Raw genomic sequence first — 8,198 nt, 5'->3', positions numbered from 1 at the left:
CACACACACACACACATATATATATATATATATATATATATATATATATATATATATATATATATATATATATATATATATATATATATATATATATATATATATATATATATATATATATATATATATATATATATATATATATATCTATATATATATATATATATATATATATATATATATATATATATATATATATATATATATATATATATATATATATATATATTGGTATTTTGGGTAAGCAAAATATCTAACACTCTAGTAATATTCAATCATTTATCTTCAAACAAATTCGAAGTCTCTAGCACAATATTTAGATTTATGCTGAATTTAAAAAAAAACTTTTTCCTTCCCTCTAGTGAGGGGGTCGAGTGTCCTAGTGAGGGGACCGAGTGTCCTAGTGAGGGGGACTAAGTGTCCTGTGTGGAGGGAACTATAATATTTTGGAGAAGAGATAATTGGTGTGACTAATTACTTTTAGATACCGGGGGGTTATCTGAGTTAGTTGTCAGTGAGACTTGAAATATTATCATTCCATTAATTATCTTGTAAGAACTTGAATTATTCTAGTAGTACTTTACTGTGAATAATTGTATATATTTTTGTAGCTCCGATTCTAATTTAATGACCTGATGGAATGGAGAGAGAGAGAGAGAGAGAGAGAGAGAGAGAAGGGACTGAGGGTTACCAGTTCGCCTAACGCTCTGGCTAAAATGCATACCAAATATTAAAGCTAGTGGGGGGGCGATGCCCTTTGGGCAGGTAATATATATATATATATATTATATATATATATATATATATATATATATATATATATATATATATATATATATATATAATATATATATATATATATTTCAACTGATTTAGAGCAGGGTTTTTTGCAGGTCTCTCTCAGCGAAAATAGCAAGGAATATACTGCATTTTCAGTGCCCAAGAGACATTTGAGTTTATGCGGATAACTTTTGGTTTGTAAGGTAGTCCTATGACTTTTACGAGGTTAGTAAACAGTTTTGCATGGGCTATTGGGTAAAAATGTCTTTGTGTACATGGATGATATATTAACTGTAACGGATTCGATCAAGCATCAGATGGAAGTGCTTAAGGAAGTACTTAGGAGACAGAGGTTAGCAGGATTGAAAATTAAGCTAGCTAAGTGTTCCTTCTTGAAGAAGCAAATTACATATTTAGGTCATGTCATATCTAAAAAGGGAGTTAGAGTAAATGACGATAAAGTCAAAGCAATTGCAGATTTTCCTGCCCCTAACACAGAAGGAAATTAAGTTTTTCCTGGGGATGGCGGGATTCAGGAGGTTTGTGAAAGGGCTTCCCAACACAGCAGCGCCTTTAACAGATGTGTTGCAGGAAGATATTCAATTTTATGGGGGGAGAACCACAAGTAGTTTTTCAGAAAGTTTAGGACACATTCATGAATCCTCAGATTCTGAAATTTCCAGATTTCAGCGAACCCTTCACACTAGTGACTGATGCCTGTCAGGAGGGTACAGGTGCTTGCCTTATGCAAAACTTTGATGGATAATTCCATGTGGTAGCATACTTTAGTAAAATATTTAGGACAAAGGGCGGCAGCAATGAAATACTAATGGCTACCGTAGATAAGGAAGCCTTTGCAATAGTACCAAGCTTGGTTCATTTTAAAATGTTGCTAATGGGGAATAAACTGGAAGTTCTTACAGACCACAAGCCACTATTGGATTTTTTTAATAAGCCCGATCTGTCACCCAAAAGAGCTTGATAGTTCTTAACTATCAGAGACTTTGATGCAAAACTCAAATATATAGAAGGCAAATTAAATGTAGTCGCAGATGCCCATTGTAGAAGATTTTATGATACGGAAGGATTTCCAGTTAGGGTGGTTACTAGTGATTCTATACAATGGGATATCAGTCTCATAGAACGAAGGCAAGATGAGGATGAAATTTTGACAGACGTAAAAGCGTTCCTCAGAGCGGAATCAGTCAGGAAAGGTTATAAGTTACCTTTTTCATGTTTAGAATTAGAAGGTAATCTGTTGTTCAGGAAAATTAAATATAAATTAAGGACAAGCGAAAGTAAAGGGGACACGACGCAGATCGTCATTCCAAAAGGCCTAATTCCAGTAGTTTTACATATGGTACCTACATTACAAGTTTGGTAGTCCACATTTGGGGGTAGAGAAGATGTATAACAAGATGCGTAAAAAGTTTATTTGGAAAAATATGAGGACAGATGTGGAAAATTTTTTGAAAAAGTGTACAGTGTGCAATGCTTGCAAACCTGCAAAGTTAACTTCTTGCAAATTAGAGCCATATCTGATACCAAGTAGACCTTTTCAGAGAATACATATGGATCTCTTAGGAAATATTTGTGAATCAAGATATGCCAACAAGTATTTATTGTTAATAATAAATGAACTAACGAGGACAGTAGAAATTTTTCCACTTAAGCATAAAACGGCCGAAGAAGTAACTGTAGCATTTTCCAATGGGGTTATCTGCAGACATGGCTCACCCGAGGTTTTGTTGACCGACGATGGTAGAGAATTTGCAAACAGGACCTTAGTGTCTAGCAGAAGTCATGGGGATACAGAAAGTAACAATTATTCCATATAGACCTGAAGCTGATGGGTTATGTGAACGAGCAAATAGGAAAGTGCTCGAAGCTCTCAGAAAGACTATAGGATAGAAACAGGAATAGATATATAGATATAGTTAAACATAACAATAATACTATGTTCAATGATTCCATTAAATTGTCTCCATTTGAAGTATTGTTTGGTTGCCAAGTGTGAGTCATATTTGATTTGATGCCTATACCTCATCATGGAGAAGATACAATCGAGGCATTAATTTCTATAGCAAAGGAGAGACATGCTTGTCTCAGCCATAATCTCAAGTCTAAGACCCAAGAAATGGTGAAAAGAAACAATGAGAAATTATTAGAAGTTAAAATTGCTATTGGAGATACTGTGCTCCTGAAAATCAATGTAAAAAATGAACTAAATTACAAGTTGGGTCCAAAGTTTAAGGATCCTTTTGGAGTTATTGAAGAGAAGAAAGGAAACAGATTTGTAGTCTTAGATGAAAAGACAGGTCGGTTGAAATTGTCATATATTTCAAAGATTAAGAAGACGGGAAAATGATAAAAAGGTGACACTGCGGAGTTGCATTTTTACTAGCTTTTGCAAATGGAAATAGTAGGTTTTCGTAAAGAAATTTTGACTCTATATTTGCAGTCAGTTTTGCGTGGTAGGGCGCTTACTGTATATAGTTGCATGTCTAAGGAGGAATGTGAAGATTATGATATCATGAAAGAAACTGTTCTCAGCGCATACAGGTTAGTACCGGAGGCGTACCGTAAGAAATTTAGAAGTTTGAAAAGGGACAAGAATAGTACATACGTAGAATACAGTAAGAGGTTAGAAAGGCTGTTTTGTGATTGGTTACCTTACGCTAAAGTTGATGATTTTGATGGTCTGAAGAACTTAGTATTGTTAGAAAACTTCAAAGATAACCTATCCCCTGAGATTAAACTTTATATAGAAGATAGGCGTGAAGTATCTTTTGCAGGAGCAACTAGGTTAGCAGACGAATATAGTTTGACTCATAATTTAAGTGTTACCAAGAAGTGAAATCATCCTTCGTCTGGTAGAGTACAAAGCAGTAAAGGTTTCAGTTTTAGTAATAGCAATGTGAGTAAAAGTGACTATTACTTTTTTGCATGTGAAAAATCTGGTCATACATCTAAGGTTTGTAAGAACAAAAGGGCATTTAGCGAGAAATCGTCCAGTAGAAAGGAAGGACGCTAAGAAACTAGTGTCTAGTTAACCTTTCGTCAAATAGGGATGATGTGATGAGAGAAACTAGGAAATTTGTTGGTGAATTTCTGTCAGAAGGCATAGTTTCCTCTCTTGGAGGAGGGGATTTGAGAGAAACAGTCTTGCTTTGGGACACAGAAGCTGCAGTCTCCCTAATTAGGAGAGAGAGTGTGCCAAACAGGGCAGAAATCAACATGGAAGAAAAAGTCATTGACAGTTTGCCCATTGATGGCGTTGAAATTATTGTCGGTAATGACCTAGCTTTATCCAAGTATGTGAATCCTGTTGTGAGAGAGATTCCAGTGCCTGAAATGGTAGTAACTAGGTCAGGTTTAGATGCAGACATAGACTACAGTCATGGTTTGTTCGTGGATTCGAACAAGTGTTATAGAGGTGGCGAGGCTGATCTTGGCATGAGTGTGGCTGAGAGACCTGACTCTATCGGTGGTGACAGTGATAGCCAAGCTGAAGGTGTAGCTGTCGAGAATAACATAGTTGATGTGGTGGAGTCTATTAATAGTTACTGTGATGAATTAGGCACTAACCTTTTGATGAGCTAGTCAAGTTTCAGAGAGAGGATGAGACACTAACCCGAATTTTTTAATGTGAGCCGGATGATGATCTTGATAATGTGTGTAAGGAAACGTTTTGTTTTGTGTCGTTATGTTCGTCCTAAGTCAGGTAGCAAAGAGGAGATCACCGAACAGTTTTTTCATAAAAATTTTATTAAAAATATCAATTAATTATATACAAACTTTTCATAATTATACCAAAAATATAATATACTAAGAAAGATATTTGATATGGAGTATGTTTCATAAAATCAGATATTATTTGCTAATAAAAGGAAGTACATAAATTATATGAATTCAAATATTATTCACATACTTACTTGTGAAATGTTTTTCAAGTTAATATGCATTGGATAATACCCATTTTGTGAACTTTGTTTTACATTTTATCACTGAAATTATTTGACTTGGTAACACCTCTTCTCTGCTATACCACAAACAATTTACATGCTCAATAATGAGTATACTTAATTTATTTTTCTTCTTCTTTTCTTTATAATCGAAATCCAACATCAATACTTTTAGTAGATACTGAACTTTTATATCACATACCTCTTCAATCAAATTCTGGAACCCCTTCCAACTTTTGTTACCATATTTACAAAAATAAACAACATGCAGATGATTTTCATTTTCCATACATTTATTGCAAAAATTATTATCAGCAATATTCAATATCTTCTGTCTTTCCTTAGTAGCCAAAGATTCATACAAAAATCTATAAATAATACTTCTTTGATAGGAGTCAACGAATTTGCCTAAAATGTTACTCTATATATTACCCCAGTTATGCAACGGGTATCTCTCAATTACAATGGGCTTATGGGTTGGCATCAAATACTGATAAATATTCTTACTTTTGACATATGTAAAATTAGTCATTCTCAATAATTTCCTTACATCACCATTAATTATATTGTAAAGGGGTAGTAACATAAGACATATTACGGCAATCTTTTACAACCCACAATAAATTTATTCTAATACATATGTAATATAAGGCTAATTCTCATCTAATACTATCAAATAACAAAATATTCAACAATGTACTCGTTAAAATATCTGCTGCTTTATAAAATACATTAATAACCTCAATACCACCTTCTGTTTTTGGCAGATACAAGGAATCCCTTTTAATTACTTGGTAAGTTCCACACCACAAATACCGGAAAACAGATTGTTCTATAATTTTTTCTTTCCCTACTGGAAATACATGACACATGTACCAGACTTTACATAAAATAAGAGAATTTACAAGAATAGCCTTTTGATATAAAGACAACTTTATTGATTAAAGCATCCCAGTTTTCATCTACCATTTCATTATAATCATTGGTTATCAATATGCCTAATACCATACACTTATTTTTCTGTTGTATCCAATCAAGAGTCCATACATTTTTGTCCTTCCAATTACCTAAACCCGTGACACAAGTCTTATCTCTAGTTCTGCACGAGTAGCTAGCTCGAATTGCTTTATAATACTAAATACTACTTTAATACTTCTTTCTTTACTAACAAAAACTGAGCTGTCATCAGCAAAATCTACAACAGAACACTGGAACCCATTAGGGAGGTTCACTCGCACAATTTCACTGCTTTATTTAATTGTTCCGTATAGAGATTCTTCAAACAATATCTATGCTATCGTTGACATAGGACATCCTTGCCTAATGGATCTCTCAACAGGAAAAAAGCTGCTAACCATCCTATTTACGCAAACTGCACATAGGCATCCAGTATATAACATTCTAATTTTCATGATAAACAACTCACTAAAACCCATCCGTGGGAGTGTTTTAAACATGAACCTTAAATTAACTATCAAAAGCATACTCCAATCCAACTAGAGTACAATCCAAATTATTTTCATTTATATAATGAATTACATCCCTAATTACAGTATTACATTTCACTATTGATCTTCCCCTAACCGAACAAAACTGTTCTCGTGATATAACTTTATGAAGAACACTGTTTAATCTATTAGACAAATTTTTGCAATGGATTTGTAATCCATAATCAGTAAAGAAATAAGTCTCCAGTTTTTTAAACACAACAAATCACCAATTTTGGATACTAATTTCCAGATGCCCATTTTTTGGCTTTTTTCCTAATTCGAGGTCTAAATCTATTGCAAACTTAACTATTTCAGAAAACCCTGACGTATGATGAAGTCTCAAGTAGCTATGAGAACTAAGTCCTGTTGGCGTGTATCTCGTTTCCTTTATATACTATGTTCTTGTATTTCGTGATTTCGTATATTGCTGCGATTATGTCATAATGCCTCTCTTCTGTGACTACAGCCACCATCTGTGGACGACTGGGCCAACTTATGTTTAAGTGTCAGAGTCAGTCGTCTTGTTTAATTAAAGAATCGCAAAGAGAGAATAGCTGTGTGTTTGAGACATCCCTGGTCTCTCTCTCTCTGTCTCTTGGCAGGAAAGTAATGCAGAGACTTCGTCAGATTCTTTGTTCACACATCAGTAAGGTTGAACGGTGTTGGAAACTCTTGGACTTAGGAAAATAACTATATTCTTTGAAGTGGTTTAACAATTACATCTTGAGATAGACATTCAAGAAGGAAGTTATTTCAAAGAGAGTCAGAGATGAAGTGTCACAATGTTTCAGGTTGTACATTGGAAGAGATAACATAGGCAGACAACAAATGCACATACTCTTTCTTTAAGGCATGCTTATTCAACAATTTAATTTTGGTTAGTCTCAGGGGTGTGTCAAGATCTTGGTATACCAATGTGGCGACTTCGGTGAGGGATGCCATTATTATCTTGAAGGCCCGTTGTTAATGGGCTTCCCACTTCAGCTTCCTTAGCTTCCCTTCAAGGACTTCCATGCTGATGAACTCTTACAGGGACTTGACTGTCGCTGGCATTGGGAACTTCTTTGCAGCGGTTACCTTCGAGCTCATGGGGTGAACACCAGTCAAGGAGATCTCATGGCAGAGGAAACCTATTCTTTCTCCTCTGAAGGTGCATTTGACAAAATGAACAACCAATCCATTCCCTTGGAGGCGTTTCATGAACACCCGTATGCTGTTCATGTGTTCTTCTAGGGATTTGGAGAAGACCAGGATGTTGTCCACGTAGCAGATGCAAAAAGGCAGATCCCCCAGGATACTGTTCATTAGGTGTTAGAAGGTAGCCCCAGAGTTCCTGAGGCCAAAAGTGAAGTAAGAGAACGTGTATGTCCTGGAATGGTGCCATGATAGCTGGCTTAGGAGGTCGTCGGGGTGTACAGGAACCTGGAAATAGGACTTGAGTAAGTCCATCCTGAATATTCGGCACAGGGTAGTGGTTGTTATGAGGTTCAGGCAGCAATAGTCCCCACAGGGCTTCTAGGTACTGTCAGACTTCTTCACCGTGTGGACGGGGGAGATGCCCATGGACTTGACGCCTTTCTGCAGATTCCCATCCATTCCATGTTGGTGAATGTGCATTTGACGTCCTGGAGCTTCTTGGGTGGCAGACAGCAGAACTTGGCATATGTAGGTCCCGTAATGGAGATTTGGTGGTAGATACCGTGTTTGGCTGGGGTTCCAACCACCTAAAGCAGCTCCGGTTTAAAGACATCAGGAAACTCTCTCAGAGCGATTTCATACTTGTGCAGCACAAGGAAGCTTGCGGAAGATATGCCTGGTCCAGCTGTGAGTGGTGGAGAACGGCAGGTCCCCATGACCAGTAAACGTTTGCGGCCCACGTCTACCAGGTGGCCACCAGTGTGGCAGCAGCAGCGGCGTCAGGTGTGCAGTTGCAGTCCTCCTCCAATGACAGGAATGCCAATTG

Source organism: Macrobrachium nipponense, chromosome 19, assembly GCF_015104395.2.
Source record: "Macrobrachium nipponense isolate FS-2020 chromosome 19, ASM1510439v2, whole genome shotgun sequence".
Taxonomy (NCBI): domain Eukaryota; kingdom Metazoa; phylum Arthropoda; class Malacostraca; order Decapoda; family Palaemonidae; genus Macrobrachium; species Macrobrachium nipponense.
Note: the sequence above shows the minus strand (reverse complement) of the source record.